We start from the raw sequence: 17,480 nt of genomic DNA, 5'->3' as shown, positions 1-17,480 counted from the left end.
AACCTCTATTGAACTTCACAGCTGTGGTGGTGCCAGCTGTGTCTCCACCTGTGTAGACCCACTCTGTGCTTTTATTGCGAAAAGACGTTTCCTGCCCTGAGTGTTGCCTCGCTGCCTCTGTCTTGACTAAACCGCTGCACTGGACGGAGCTGCGCTTTGCGTTGGCAGCGGTTGGCCGTCGGTCCCCAGACCTGCGATCTGTCTCCGATCTGTCTCCAGTCTGTCTCCAGTCTGTCTCCACTGCTGCTGAGCGAGGACCAGACGCAGCGGGACCGGTAAGACACAGTGCCTTGTCTCCTCTTCTGTTGTGGATCAATACCAGCATGTGCAAAAAAAAAGTTTGTATTTGGCTTTGCTGATACGATACTTGCTGCGTGAGTTTCTTATAGTGGGGTGAATTAAACATGCATTGTGGTAAAGTTTTATTTCGCTCATTGCTTGGATTGGTAAATGAACCGCGCGTTGGAGGAATTCATTTTTGAGTTTATGCGTAATTACGCACTAGCAGCGCGGGACCCCGAACCCCCTTTTCTACACACTTGTCTTCCCACAGGGGAAAAAATACTTTAAATGGGATTATGAGGCTTAAATTGATACGTTGCTGATTTAATATGACAGAGTAAGGGGAAAATACATCAAAAACAACAAAATGCAAAGGTAGAATACACGAAATAAGACTGAGGCACCTTAACATCACTAGGTTTGGATGCTGTATCATATATGTTGGCGTTTTCAGTTTAACTATCGAACCGAAAAAGATGTCTAATGAAGTAATATGTTCATATTCAGCTGCAGGTCAATATTGGAATCATTTCCTACTCTCATATGCTCCATCTCTGCCCTCATCTTATTTAATAGTGTTTTCCACTGAACATGGTCAATAAGTTCTCCTCCTCCCCCCCACGCTCTGCTCCGCTCTGCTGACTATTGAGATGACAATTTTGTGTCATTATAGCAAATAAAATATTCACTTTTCTTTCCAGGAAAATCAATTTGAGTCATTGACAGTTTCTAAGTACAGATTTAAGTATAATACTTTTGACCTCATCAGACTTATGAGAGTTTACACCTTTGGTATAGTTTATGAAATCATATTTATAAAAGATTATCCCTGTGGATTATATACATCTCTTTATGATGAGCTTATATCATAACCAACTGGCTACAGGTTCCTCCCCCTTGTCGTGGGTAACTTTGCTTGCAATACATGTAAGAGGCATTTTATGATAAATATCTGCCCATCAATAATGAGTAATTTAACAGCCTCTTGCTCATGAAGGAATTCTTGAACATGCACTTGAAATAAACTGCAGTGTTATGTTACTGTATGTGATATTGTACTGTCCATGTATTGCCTAGTGTCATTTTGTAGTGTCACTGCAGTGTATGTCGATGTCTTTGTCAATGTTCATGCTGACAAGAGCTTTAGATTGTTGTGCAGTGAAAGAATTCCACCAACTTGGATGTGTTGTCAGTAATACATTTTTCTGATTCTGTTTCATCAAAAACAATCATCACATATGCGATGAGAGAGAGAGAGAGATGTTTCTTAGATGTTGGCATCAGTCAGGCTTCGTAAATCGAGCAGATTCATGAGGAAACATGGGAAACTCTGAAGCAGAATTCTTTCTCATGAATTAAGTGAAATATCACAGGATTGATTTAGAGAAATTGACGTACTGCAGCTGCTCTGTGCCTGTGACTTTATTTATGTACGGCACCTTTTTTAGGGTTGGCTTCTCCCGCTGAATGGCCCTGGCTGATAAATGCTGCAATCCGTCTTGCTGTTGTGATTAAATGTGCAATAAGTTTCCCTCAAGTCATTCGTCTTTTATTGTTGTTTATTTATTTATTCACCTTTTGCTAGAGGGAGTTTGGCGTTTTAGAGCTTTTACCTTGACTAGAGGAGAGAGATGCTGTGTGATGGTGCACATATTTGTCACGAGCTGTTACAGAACGTCTGGTTGCAGAATACAATGAATGCAGTATTGACATCCTGTCTGGACCTACAGTCTATGGTCTGGACGTGCGTGGAAAACTCTGGCGTTGTGTCAGTTGTTGGCCGTTACTTAAAAACCATCCAGGTCAAGCCAGCTAAATTATTATGTTGAACACTCATGAGAGAAGAGAGGCGGCAAAGATGGAAAAAACTTCTCTTTTCATTTTGTTATGGAATGTTATGGTTTCCCAGTAAATTCTAACAACAGAGTAGTAGTTCCTTCAGAGCATGAAGTGTTTGACTCTTACTCTGATGTTGTCTCACATGCATAATGTGAAGTTCATTGTGTTGGTTTTCTAATTCGAAGGTAAATTTGAGGTGAAATTGAGTTGAACTGAGAAAGTTATTAAGATGCATTTCCCTCTCAACATTTCTATTTGTATTTAACAAAAAATAGGAGGCAGCAGCTCAGACTGAAGTTCAAACTGTGGTGCAGTTACGTTTTATGAGCTGATCTGAATTCAGGAGTAGTTAAGTAATTTAACAATCCATATATATTCGTCATTAGATTTAACTATAATATTACAGATAGATTCATTATTGAAGCCCTAATGAACATTATTATCATTCTGGGTTGGATGTTTGACGAAGGAAACATTTTTGTGACAGAGGGAGAGACAGAGAACAATGCTGTCTCTCATTATGATATAAAAATTAGAAGGTGACACTTTCATTACAACACTGACAGTAAAGTCCATGTTTTCATGATCTCTCTTCATCTCATCTACAACTCTTCATCTGAACCACCTCAGAATTCCACAATAATGCGCCAAGACCTACATGTCCTCCATGGAACCCTACGTGCACAGCAGTCACAGTCCCAATATATGAGTTCTGCTTTGACTCAGTGACACTTCTACCATGAGTTTAGGTCCGTTTACCAATGTTTAATGTTGAGGTTTTTCAAAATAAATACCTTCAGGCACCTTGTCAAACATAACTTCATGTTTGTATCTTGAGGAACTTGTGCCTCTGACTGCCTCTGTTTGTCAAATCTCTCAGTGTTGAGATATACAGGTGCGAGGCATCTTGTTCAAATCCGGTGTTTTTAGTTTTACTGTCGGCCGCTTTGTTCTCCGGGTTTTTGCTCATCTGCTGCTCAAGTGGTCTCTCGCTTTTTCGCTTACTGCTGCTTTCTATGGTATCATCACCTGCTGAGCCAAGGTGACCAGGCTGCTCACGCTGAGCAACACACACACACGCAAACACACAGCTGGAGCCCACAGCTCCATACACAGAGTTCATACACACGTTTTGGATGTTTTGTCGACCTCTCTCCCTCTCCTCCTCTCTCTCTCTTTCTCTCTTTCTCTCTGTGCGGCGGCTTGCTATGATTTCATCCTGCGCTGAAAGCGATCGCAGTAGCTTGGTGACCTTTAGCGGGATTGTCTGAAAAGTTTAGTGCTTAAACTGTGATGGACTTGCTGGCTGTGTTTTCACTTGCCAATACAAACGCACAGTTAATTCCCAATTAGCCAGTGGGAGGCTTGGCACTGGTGGACATCACTGTTCTGTCATCACCAAGTAGAGCAACACTGTCACATCCTATACTTACATGGCACCACAACTTCATTATATTTAGAGAAACAAGTATATTATTGTGACGGTATGATGTAATGTGTGCGTTGTTGATGTGATCCACACAAATAATTAATTTATAAAAAACAAAAATAGTTGTGCTTCCTAACATCACAAATTTTTCAATATATTTCAACCAAGGGCTATTTTTATAAGTCATTGCTCAACATGGCCTCTGGGGTAAGCATATTAAATGTGCAAAAAACATCCCCACGTTTATTCAGACGTTGTGTCACAAATTAATTTAACAAGGAAACTTGATGAGTTATATCAACCCTCCAAGGGTTGAAAGGACCAGAATATGTTTGCATGATAGGTGAAATAGAAAGAGAAAATCTCTATCAAAACAAATGAACACTTTTCCTACTCTCCTTTTGAGAGAAGGAACGACAAGGTGCGGATGCTCTTCGACCTCCGAGCCACTCCGTTGTATGTCGGTGGCATGGACACAGTGGGGTTGAGTGGGTGGGGGTCACAGATTCTGACAGCTGCACCGAGCATGCCTCAGGCCTCTGCCCTTTTTCATCCTCCCTCCCCCAGCCCCCCCGCCTGTCTGGCTGACTGGCACACCTGACCGGAGGTGCTCAGCATGGGGATAGACTCAGCAGTGTCTGCCTATTCCTCGGTGGGGAGCTGCAAGGGTGACACTGTTGACCCCTGGGGAAGCCGGCTGTGGATTTAACTTTCTGCCTCTCTGTGTCACTGTGTAACTCCCCTCCCGTTATCTCATAACACCTTGTGCGCCTGGCTCTGCCCTCTAAGTCCCGTGTCCAAAACAGTAGAAAGGGGAACGAACGTAGATCCACCTACAGTAGAGTCACAGAATCCTCTTTTCCATTCAGCATCTGCACTGAGCTTCAGTTGATCTCCTTTTGATTGGTTGTTATGAAATCATTACCCTCATTAACCGAAAGCACCAGGAGTTCGACTCACTGCCACCAGCTATAGATACACTAGTGACTCACACTGACAGTGGCCCCAGTGTTGGCGCCGCACATTCATTTACACAAACACATGCGTGCACACAGTGGTGCGTCTATGCTGCCGGGCTGCTGGTGAGTGACGGAGCTCTGGCGCGGAACACTGGCTCAGTGTGTTTGGCCAGGTAAACCTCCGCAGCCACTCCACACAACAACAACAAACACTAAATAGACCACTTGTTTGCAGCCAGCTGCCCTCAGCAGGACCAGGAAGGGTGGAGGCTGAACACATTTGATCAGAAACAGGCTCTTATGGACAGCTTTCATGAATATTCATATTGTTTGGTTACTCTGCACGTACATGTGGGATTTATGTTATTTATTTTTGTATTTTTTTTCATGGCTTTAGCATAAATGTTTGTTTTTTTCTCGTAGCAACGCCCATTCAAGTGTTCGTTCAGTCACACACATTAATCTCTGGCACAAGTGGAGCTCTGACAAACCTGCTTTAGGTTTATTGCCTTGCTCAAGGGCATAATAGTCACCATTATTAACAGAGGGGAAAATATTACTCTTCTTTTTCTGTCTTCCCTCATTACTCATTACTCATCTTTTTACTGTGAAATCCCAGGTGGTGCTGCAGTGAGGAATAATACCGTCGCTCTTTACAGGCTCGTGCTCGTTTCGGTGGCTAAATCTGAATGAGTGAAATGCATTAGTTTAAGTAAAAGATATTTAGCTGATAGGGATTATTCAGAGGGTAAATGTCAGAATCCCCCTGCACTCTAAAAGCTTTTGAATGATATTTAGCACAATTTGGCCATTACACCACTTTGGCTCTGGTTTACCCTCTTCTAGTATTTCTTTCTCTAGCGAAGGGCTATGAGTTTAAACTTAAAGATAAAGCCTACTGTGTAGTTATTCTTTTGAAATGTCAAATAATGATTAGATCGGTATATTTTCTTGACTTGTGTTTACTTGCATCATCCAAAATGTTTCCAAGTATGTTCAAACCGAGAGAAATACTCAATTTTATTCAAGGTAATGGGACCTTTCATTGCGGCTTTGCCCGTCTCTGTTATAACTTCCAGGACAAAATACACACCGTTAGCCAGTTATCCAGTCGGCTGTTTTTTCCTTCGGCTGCTTGTATTTGTCACTTGTAATTAATCACGAATACTCATTGCCGTTTGTGGCTCAACTTGAATAAAACCTCAACCATGAACAGGATTTTTTACCTGAGAGGTGAGGTAGATTTTCATCGGCAATGTGGTGAAGACAACAACTCCCATGATCCCACGCTGCTTCACGACATCATAGAACTAGGTATTTTGTTGTTGTTCTTATTAAAAGATGCCTCACAACCAGAGTTGCATTTTGTCCATTTAACTATCAGGTAATTACCAACTAAGATCTTTGCTTCCAATGATGTAACTGCCTCATCCTCTTCTGGGCTGTGTAGCACAACTTAGTGGAGGTATACAGTATATAGGAGATAAAGCTCAGTATAGAAATATCTATTGTGACGTACATGTTTTAGCAGAAGGTTTCTGAGGAAAAAACATAATCTGAAAGGACCGTTATTAAACAGCAGGCTGAACACATTTTGCTGTCACCCAAATGTGAAATGGCAGCAAATGATGAATATGTAGCACAAGCAGCCATCAGGTACGACAGGCCCCCCCGCAGATATGTGTCATCTGTTTTACACTCGGATATGGAGTGAGCCTGCACCTGTCTGTACCCGTGAGCCTCGTCGTTCCATCACAGTAACGCCTTTCCTTCCAGGGTGTGTGTCGTTTATGAAACACTGTTGAATGAAGAAGAAGCCCTAAATCGGGTTTTTAGTCCGTAAGTATTAAATGTAAACAGCCGGCATTGTGGAGTATTTGCTCTGACACGACATGATTGAGTCTGGAGAGCTCTTTGTGAGGCAGAAAGGCTTCATACCTGTTGATAAGTGGATGTGTGATTCTCTGGACACTCTGCTGTGTCTTGTTGAAGCACCAAACGGCAGCAAATCTGTTAATGCTGCTTCTCCAACAATTATACTCGGAAAATTCATTTTATCCGGGAAACTAGAATTTCAGCCATAAGAGTCCCCTTATGAAGCCACTTTCACATTCACCTTGAATGAGACATAAAGCCTGTGTGTTCCTGTGGATTTTCTGTCCGTGGTTTTTCAGCTTACATCCATGCTCCCGTCCTTCAGGAGCAGGATCTGTTATATCTCCCGGACAAACAGCTCCTCTCCTGCCTCCCACAGCAATAGATATCAGCTATCAGAGTCATTACAGCCTGCAGGAGGTGGTGCCAAAGCTTCCTCCACCCCACCAAGCCACCAACCCTCCCCCTGCCAGCCTCCATCTCTCATTGATCAGGCCAGAAAGACATCTAATCCATGCTGATCACAGTAACCTCCGCCGTCTGGAGGCCTGGATCTGAGGCACGCACTCCATTTTCACCGCGTGCCTCTCGGTGAACCATGCAGGCCACGCAGAGGAGGCGGGATGTCGATGGGTGTGACCCAGGTCGACCCAGTAGCCTGATAGCTTTGGTGATGCTGAGGACCGGGCTTGTGATGCCACCATTGACGTAGCGGCTGACTCAGAGTCGCTCATACCATTCAGCCCAGCTCTTTCATCCGGGTCTGCCACCTCCTCACAATGAACTGGGGCTTAGAGAACCTATCAGTGGTGGCCTGGCTTTTGATTAAAAGTCAGATTATCACTCTCTTACCATATGTGGACTAAGCCGCTCTAGGAAACTGAGCTTGTTTATTCTTTCCACGATCACAGTTTTCATTTTGTGTTTGTTGTTTTTTTTCCTGCGAGGTCTTCCTCTATCTTTCCTCTCTCATTTATAGCCGAGGTGTTTTTCATTTCTCCTGCTAAACGAGCGTGTGTGGGTGATTCGCCCTCTGCTTGGGGCCTCTTATCATCTGTGTCAAACTGGTGGGCTGAGAGTGGATGAAGAAAGAAAGGCCAGCGCTCTACTCTTCAAGATCGCACATTAACACCACTTCCTCCTGTTTAAAATCCCTCTTTGCCCTGCAGCAGCAGCCCAGACAGCGGCTCCTCACTCACGCAGCTGACGCAAACATCGACTCGCTGATCTACTAAAATCTCGTCTGTTCACTGCATTGATTCTCCTCGTGTCTCCCAGCATCTCTGACCTGTTTTGGTGAGTCACTGCCTCTACAGTACACTTCAGCCCTAAGTTGACTGGCAAGGTTGTCAAGTACTTCTACTACCTTTCACAGTTAAATTTGAACTCTATTCATTTTTGTATGGGTTTGCCATTCTGAGCCCACTCCACTTCTACCTTGTTTGGCCTTCGGACTTTTCTGTTTAGTTCGAACACAATAAGGTTCCTTGGACCACGGTCTGAACCAATGGAGCAATGTGTAGGCTGACAAATGAACAGAATAAATTAACCGTAGTTTAAATCGTTTGCAGTCTGTGATCTTTTTTTTTTTCCAGACTTACTTTTTTTTCCAGACTAATAGTCAACAGTTGAAAAAGAAGCTGATGGAGGCTCACAGGATTGCTTGTATTCTTCAACTCCGATGATCTAATGTTTGAATGATGAGATCACTCATTTTGCTGGTAGTAATATCATGATGTTATTACAGTGGCAACAAAATGAACAAAGTCAAAAGGTCCCTCTGAGCTGAAAAACCAAATTCAAGGAATAAAATAACTCTGAGCGCTGTGCCAGAAGTGTTTGAGTGTATGTGTGTATGATAGAGAGATATGCACTGTATGAATGTGTGAATGGCAAAACTGTGCTTTAAAGAGCTTTGAGTGGTCATCAAAACTAGAAAAGTGCTATGTAAATACAGAAACTTGACCGTTTACAACACCCTGACTGTATGTATGTCTGCCCATTTACAAACCAATCATTGTCAATTATAGGTAGACAAAAGTCTTATGTCCTCTCCCTAACATATAATATGAAACCAAAGCAAATGTAAACAATGAAACAATGACACGATCCATGGTTCAGACCAAGGTTCGGAGTTTGAGGTTTAAAAACACCCTGTTTTAGAGAAAGCTACGCACAGTAAACAGCTGAACCCACAATGATCTCCACTTGTACTACATTAGTTATCGGTCTTACTTTATCTCCCGCCAGCTCCGTTTAGGCCATCACAAACTCATAGTGGGTTGACAGAACCTATAATTGAACCATATATTCTTTTCCTCTCCGTAAATGGAAGGGTCATCTTTCAGTGCTCTGCTCCTGGGAGCGTTTTCCCTGACAAACGGGGGGCTGCTGGGGTGGGGTTAACAATGGTAACAGCCCCCCTGTCAGAGAGGGGGCACGGCAGAAGATGAAGAGAGGGGGAAAATGAATGCACCTGCTCTCTGGAAGAGCGTGTAGCCAACTCTCAGTTTTTTCAACCAAAGCTCTGGATAAAAAAGCGTGAGCGGAGAGGAAAGAACAGATGCTGACTTAAGATCCAGATAGTCCACATCTGCTTTGCACTCATACATTTGTGCAGCACCCTTGATCCAAGCTTAATACAGCCACTCTTTTTATAAGGATACATTTCTTTGCAGTAATGGAACCAGTCTGACTGGTCTTGACAAATGTGATGATGTTTCTGTAGAATTACTTTTTGTACACTTAATGTAATATCTGTCCAAAATCTTTTTACCTGTTTATTTTACAGACATTTATTTATTCTATTCAGTTGTTACAGTTGTCAGGCTGACATACAAAATCCCCCCAACAATGTCAGGGTAACATGATGCAGGGTTGTGTCTTCTTGTGTCGTAATACTGCCTGTTGTGTGAACAGGGGGATTCGCGGCAGAGTGACGCATCAGTGACTCTGTTCCAAGAAATAACGAAAGGATCAGAACAAGTCGCTATTTTTCTTTAAAACCAAATTGAACCACGAAAGTCTGAAGGAAATCAATAACTAGATCACTGTGCTGAAAGAGAACACACTCGCTCTGGGCCCTGGTAATGTTTTCCGATGGCGAACGTAGACAGAGAAAACACAGGAGGGAACGTCTGAACAAGACAACCTCAAGGCTGCAGATCAGCTCTTGTGTTGTCGCACTTTGTCTTTTACTCGCATAAATGCAAATGTACTTGGAGACATATACACACATGGATGTGATATTGTATAAAAAAGATCCCAGGATATGTTGTACTCTAAATCTCTATACCAATAGATTTCCTGTGCAGCACTAGTAATTAATTGTTTTATATTTAAGCCCTTTCAAGGGGCTGATCACTGATGAGTAATCAGGGCTCATTATTCAGGATGACAAGTCCATAAAATCTCAATCAGTCCTTTGAGTATATTAAGTAATGCAAACTGACAAAAGAATATAATATACATAGTACAGTCATACCAAATATTAATAGAATAAGAAATATAAATGTTATTCGTATATGGTCAATTTAGTGAGAGCTATATGAGGAAACGATACAACTATAATGTCTGTCCATTTAATATAATCAACTAGATAACTAGCTGTTTTTGGTAGTGTTTTATCTAAAGGGGTGGAATTGAAATGCCATGTTGCTATATTTTGCAATCTCGTTACATTCTCTAAAGCACATTTTACATAAGTATAGCTGTTATAACAAACTAATTCACAAAATATGCATCCAGAATCTCATGAAGACGTCTCTAAAATGCCAGTGCTATCATCAAAGGATAATATCAACTTGTCTGATGCCAGTCACACATGAGTATTTCACGAGTTCGCTGGAAACATGTCGCAAGTGCTAGGAATCACTTTCATATTCTTAACACTGTGCTCAGTCATTGCCTCTGGTGGACCCCGACAGGCTGCCCACTTCACAGCCTATATCAAGGTACTCCTCCTTCGCTGTAAACTTTCCTGTGGCACATGAACACACAGCCCTGGACTCAAATCTCACCCCTAATGCACACACTGAAGGTCGCCTGCAGGGAGACCGACCCGCACAAGGTAGGTGAAGCACAGAGCAGAGTCCTGTTCCCCCTCTGGCCCCGGACGCAGGGGCACACTGGAGCATTTAGAGGGCTGAAGGCAGAAAGATGGGATTGGTGGAAACGGCATACATTGGAGCTTTGTATTTAACTCCCTCCTCCACCTCTCTCTGGCACAACCTTCTCTGTGCTCCATCTCGTTTCCCCCCTGTCCACACATACGCCTTTGAGACCCTTACTCCTAGCGTCTGATTTTGGCGGCTGCTACACCTCCTTCTCTCTTGGCTGTTTTTCTTTTCCGCTCTCTGATCTCCTTAGCCCCAAAACTTCTTGCCAGGTCAGTCCACCTTCCTTGGTACCTAACACCCTGGACATACACTACTTTTATATCCGAGACAGAGCCAGCTAGATGTGAGAGGAGGCCTGTCTCTCAAAGAGACGAGTAATGGGCCCCGAGGGCACTTCCGAGCCCTCGCATTTCTACATGCTTAGAGAGGTGTTGCATAAATGACAGAATATTCTCGATTGCCACTTTTTGTATGCTAAAAGCCTTCTCCCAGGTTGATGTTTATGTTAATGACTGTAGTCAGGGGTTTGAAGAGCCTGCATGATGAGCAGCTAGCCTAGAACGGAAGGAGTAGCTCTGACCTTGGCCCACTTCAGGGAAACGCTCTGGTTTCTGACTAATAGAGTATGCCCTATTCTTTCTCCCACAACATGCACTCAAAATAGCTCTGGCATGCCCCATTAAGCAGCATTTTAATTGTTAACACGGCATACTCTGTCCTTGGCACACATTAACTACTTCATTTAAATGTCAATCCCAATTAAAGGAGGACCGAGGAGATGATTGTTTTAACAGGGAACGAGCGTGATTATGCAACCACAATCGCCATCATTAGAGTGCAACCTCAAATATCATCAGTTTTTTGGTCCTCACCTGATTACTGACAGATTGCTCAGGGGAACCACTCATAAATAGATTAATTAGGGGTAACTCTGCCAATTTTACACATCAAGATCAGCTAACTAGTCACATGGAGTACTTGCCTGTTGCAACGATGGTGTATGTCTTCAGTAACTCCCCAGGAGATTTGTCAAGGTGAGAGGAAATAAGTCATCAGCGTCAACTGATCTTTGAGTTTGAGGATGTTTAAACAGAAGCGTTTCAAAGACATTTACAAGGCAAAGAGGCACCAAGGGCTGGAGCAAACTCAGAAGTAGTTTGTTCATCGTTCAATCGGACCATGACTCTCCTAGAAGGCATCATAGTTCTCACATGTAGTGGCTGGACAAAAAAGTGATCAGAGACCTTCACAAAGATCCTAAAAGAAAGAAAAAAAAGTCGACCCTCGTCTACATTTTCACTCCATGCACCTGACTACAGACTTTGCAAAGAGGACGTATATGTCAAAGGTTACGTCCACACTAGTGTGTTTAATATTTAAAATGCTACGTAGTTTTTACCTATAATGCCTGACTAGGGAGTTTTCAAACCCCTACAATGGAGAATTTGGGAAACAGTGATACAGACACTTGCAATTGCTGACATTTAGTCATAAATCAGCTACCAGGGGTGGAAGTGAAGTTTGGCTAACAACTTTTTCACCCCACTGTCGGTCCAAACAAAGAAATGCCTGGTCCCTTTTTGCCATTGCTTTTCCTGGTTTGCAGTATTTTCTGCAATTAAACAACCAACTGACAATCTGCTTCCTGTTTACACTGGCAGGAGCAGTGAATGTGAATTTTCAGGAGATTATTTTCCGACACAGTGGTAAAACACTTGTCTGAACTGTTTTATTATATATTAAAAGTTACATAATTTGTGCAGACCCTCGTTGCTGATGTCACAGAGGTTCGACAGATACCTCTTCCATCCTCTGTATGAGGGGACACTTAAGTGCACTTAAGGATCCAGGCATTTTGAAACTTGACCCTTACCTCAATCTCATTGGAGTATATAGTGAATAGTAGTGAAGTATTATTTTTAAGGGAGACGGGAGTCTATTAGGCAAATATGGTCTAATGAATGTAAATATGAAATGTCCTGTTCAAGGCTGTCATAGGACTTGGCTTTCGGAAAATACATACTTGTATTTGTTTTAATGCAGTGATAAAGCAGAAGCCTGCGACTGATGTTTGTTCTTTGGTGTGTACAGTTCCTTCCTTCCTTCCTCTCACGGTTGCCGTAGGCGTTACCCTGAGTGAAAACGTCCATGATTGGCAAACCCCTCTTGCATCCCTTCAGACTTAGCCTCGATGGTCCCCCCCCCCTTCAGCCTGGAGCCTGCTCAGCTGTACTGGGATACCAGCCCCACTTCCCTGGGGGAGCAATAACGCTAGCATTAGGTTCTGCACAGAGTGGTGCTTGCCCAGGGGCCTGGCATGCAATCGTTCACTGCTGCAAACAGAAGCACACGCACACTGAACCCTTCCCCAGCAGTGCAGTACCAGATGGATGGCAAACAGGGACGCTCGCAGGTCCAAATCACCTCCTGCAGCTGGGTGATTTGGTGAGAGTCTCACGGCGAAGACAGGGTGCAGGCAGGGAGTGGGACCTATTGCGTCTATTTATGCTGTATAACACTCCCAGTAAGTGCCAAGGGTCTTTTTGTGCGGTCAAAATTATGGATTGGCACCACAGTCGTTTTTAGTTCCAGACTGTGTTTGTATTGCTTTGTTGTTTGTTTGTGAGGGTCTAGCTGTTTATTGTGCACCATCTGATGATGGGTAATGCATCAGTGGCTGCCTGCCTAATGACTTAGATAGGTAGAGGTGCTCATATTGGCAAGTGTTTGTAGTGTTGTCATGGGGATGATGTGTGGGCCTCTCCTCTACTGGAGTGAGCCAGTCAGCAGTGCTTGACTTCCCACCACCAAACGCCGGAGAAACCCATACCACACATGCTTCCACACACAAGTACACATGTAAGAGTACCAACATTACTGTCCTTGCAGAGTGGATGAATCAGTGAGCCATCTCGCATCTCAAAGAAGAGGAGGAGGAGGAGAAGGAGGAGGTGGAGGAGGAGGAGGGGTTGTAGATTGAGTTAGTCACAAAGCACAAGCAACAATGAATCACAGTGTTGCCTCAATTTTAATCAGCACACTTAGGGTACAAATGACTCACTTGTGGAAATGTGCATCATTTGCATTACTGGCTGTTTGCTATTTTCATGCTAATGTGTTCTCCAGTGCCCACCAGCCTGCTTGAACACACTCCATCATTCAGTTTGTTTTTTCTTTCATTGCATCTAACACTCTGTACCTGTCTGCGTCTCATTCTGTCAACCTCCTTCACCCACCCACCCACCGACCGTTCATCTCCTGTCCCATAGCCCCCATTTCGGTACCCATGCAAATATCTTGGACCCCTCGCTGCTCCCTGACTCATCTCACTCGGATAGAAACAAGGATGGGAGGAATGGAGGAAGAGAGGAGGAAGAGGTGGAAGGTGCACAGAGATTACACAGAAAAACAGACTTACAGCTGGTTGGTACACAACGGGAAAAGAATGGAGAAAGTGGCTACCGCTGTGGAGATTTGAAGTTTGTTATCATGCAGACAGTGTTCTCCGGCAAACTAGAACAATACAGAAGATAAACCTATAAAAGTGGCATTACTTCTCTTTTTCTCCATCAATTCTTCCTGTTTTTTGCAGTGTAGCTCTGCTGTCATTCTGCCTGCAGTGCTATTTCAGCACTTCTGTAAAGGTCATTCCTTTTCTCTGCTCTCCCGTCTTGTCCATCTCAAGGACACTTGATAGATTTATAGAGTAAAGTGCTCGACAACACAAGAAATCAGTTATTATTCTTTAGTGCATCACTCTGTAGTATTATTATGTGCTTAAGAGAAGGGAATTGAGATCATTGCACTTTTAAAGCTGTGAATATGTGCTCCTCTATTACCGTGCAGATCATGTGTTCGGAGCAGGTGTGCTAGACATAACAATGTGAACCATTAAAATGTTGTTAATGCCACAGTTGCAACAAAGCTGGCATCTTACACACACAGTAAAATGTTGTCATCCACAGCTCCACCAACAAGCTGTCGCTGGAAGACGACTCAGCACCTTCTGTGATGAGAAGCTGCTATTGCCACAGTATCCAGTCAGGATTTGAAAACTTTAATGTTCTGCTCGGGGATGATAGTGGCCACTCTCCTTATCTGCAGGATTATGGAAATGAGGGAGATTATTACTGTGTTCTATTCGTATCCAGAATAGGAGACGTATAAAAGAAAACTGGCGTCCTAATGAGAAAAGGTGTCATAATGCTTTATACATCAAGGCCCTTGAGGCCAGTTTTGGATACTGGATCATATAAAATTGAGTTTTTGCACCCTGTTTCCTTTTTCCATGAAAATTGATGGAAGGATGGAGCGTTGGTTAAGAGAGAAATAAAATAATTATGGCATGGATCTTTAACACTGTGCGATAGGGAGTTTTACGATTTTTATTTTACCGTTTTCTCAGAGAATAATTCATGGATTTTGATGAACAGAAATCAGGCATGTTTAGGGTCTGAGATCAATAAATTGGTGTTGCTTGATTTCATTTATGGGGACAGTTATGTTTTGTTAGGGGTATAAGTGCTCTACTGAAGGCCATTCTATGTATTTGTTGTTTCAAATTTCCAAAAGTTTATAAAGATTTTTGCCTCTCCCTTTTACTGTCTTTAAAAAGTATAAATCAATTTTTTTTAATTAAATTTCTGTTGATAGATTTTCACAAAAGTAAGACAAATAAATCTCTTAAATCCAGTAGGTGTGCTTCTCCATCGGAACAATCTGCTGTGAGCCATATCCAAATATCAGCAGTGTCTACAGCTCTGTTGCTTTTTCAGTTTGTTGAAAGTGGGTTTTCACGACAGAGCCCAAGCCGTGCTCAAAACTTATCTTTAATTCATGTCAAGAACAACCACTTCTTCACTCGACCTCATAACCTATAACATCTTTCACTAGGACACCAGAGCTCATCTGAGAGGCTGCAGCTCAGTCTGTGTGTGTCTGTGATGCTCACACTGCTGCTGACAGGATTTTCAAAGTAAAATCATGTCAGGCATTAACAAATCAAATCTTGTCAAGCCGCGTCTAATTTATTAATATTATAATGATGTGTATGTCTGAATGAACAAATAAATACAAATGCTTAATTAACTCTGCTCTTGACCCCAAAGGGAGATAGAATTGAATTGTAAATATTCCTTGCAGTCATTTTAAACTAGGTTAATGTCTCATTTTGATTTGGGAGGTATACATACAAACAGGTGAGGTCGACATAATGTGGACAACTCTTAGGGACAGTATAGGACAATTACTGTTTGGAAGAGTCCATAGTTGTGGAGGAAATTTATATATTCTGTCAGGTTTTGCTTTTTTCAGTCAATAAGAAAGACAAGGCAGCACCATGTGGAGACATTTGTCCCAGCGGGGGCTGCTGTCCCACAAAGCTCAACCATGGCTCCCGCATGACCGTTTTGCTGTAATGACATGGGGTGTCCAATGATTTGAAGAGAGCACAGTGGAATCCTAATGAGTGAAATGATTATCTCTGTGGCCAGCTGAGCCATTTGCCCGGCTGGACTCTGGCTTTGCTGGAGCTCCTGCACCGTTCATGCTGTGTGACAAGCTGTATACGAGCAGAGAGGAGAACGTTTGTCTTTGTGAGGAAAATATGTATCACACAAACGAGAGCTGGAGCGAAAAACGTTGTCCTTTCTTTTGCATTGTCTCCTGGGAGCCCAACCTGCGTGTGCGTGTGTTGGTGTGTACATTTCTGTGCTCACTCATCCTGTAGTTGTCTGCGGTACACTTTATCTCGAGTGTCAACTCCAGTCAGGTTGCCTTCTCCTATATTTCTTTTGAATCCTCTCATTCTGTCTCACTCTATCTCTCTGTTTAGTACTCCTAATTTTTGTTTTCTAATTGCTGTGTGTGAGTAGAAACTAAAAAGTGAATTGGGCTGCTAATTTCTACTCAAACACAAGCAGTAAAGACAGATTTTCTGTCACAGTAACAGGGCCCACCCCCCTTGGACTCCCACCCAGACCCAGGCAGGGCTGTTTTAGACCTCATACTTACTCGCACTCCCAAAATACCTCAAGATCTTATTTTTTTCCCTCAAGAATCTGCTGGTTTAATTGTTTGATCTATTTTTACATATGTTGGCTAAGGGAGGGCCCACTAAAAGTGCACACAAAGGAAATGGTTGCCAAATTCAGAGAAATTTGTGGATGATTATGTCTCACCACTGCAAATAGAATAGCAGTGACCACCCACTTTTAGAAAGCCTCTGGTTCTGAAAGTAAATTTTCCTTTTTTTTCTTCATGAAAATCCTTATGAAAAGAGTTGTAAACCTGGAACCAGGCTGACCAGCTACAAGATGTATCATGAACTTAAAACATTTGATTCGGAGCTACAAATAAAAGGAAAATGGCAAAAAGCAAAAGTACCACTGTGAATGACTTCCAGGGTATTTCTTCTTGAAAATAACCCTATTGTTAATATATTGTTGAAATGCATAAGGTGTGTTGTAACTTAATCTAGTAGTGTCACATCTGCGTTGTTTTCTAATCTCTGAAAATCCGCACTATGTTTGAAAGGGAAGTTGAGGTTGCTCTGTGGTAAATGTAATGTAAAGCTGAAAAATCCAATCGTGTCCAACACGATTTTTGCATTTGTGGTAAACATTTCCGTGGTAACAACGAGTTCCACCAATCAGAAGTCACTATTACAGATGAGGATTGAGGGTAGTGTAGTTATTCTCCTTGACATCATGAACTAAATGCAGTTGGTATCATACAGACTTGTGGCTTCCACAGAGCATGGAACATCATTCACAATCTCATAGCTTCTGGTGAGTCTACCTTGGATTGTTAAAATATTACGGCTGATATTGAGAAAATTAATGGGATTTTGTTGAGCTCTATACCATAAATCTATTGAATTCACACAGCTCCCTGAAATATCTTCTTTCCTGCAAAGTGATCTGTGGCCCCTCTCCAAACATATGCCCTAAATCTGCAGGTATATTATATTTACCGTAT

Source organism: Limanda limanda, chromosome 17, assembly GCF_963576545.1.
Source record: "Limanda limanda chromosome 17, fLimLim1.1, whole genome shotgun sequence".
Taxonomy (NCBI): Eukaryota; Metazoa; Chordata; class Actinopteri; order Pleuronectiformes; family Pleuronectidae; genus Limanda; species Limanda limanda.
The sequence above is the reverse complement of the archived record's forward strand: the minus strand, read 5'-3'. Positions refer to the sequence as shown.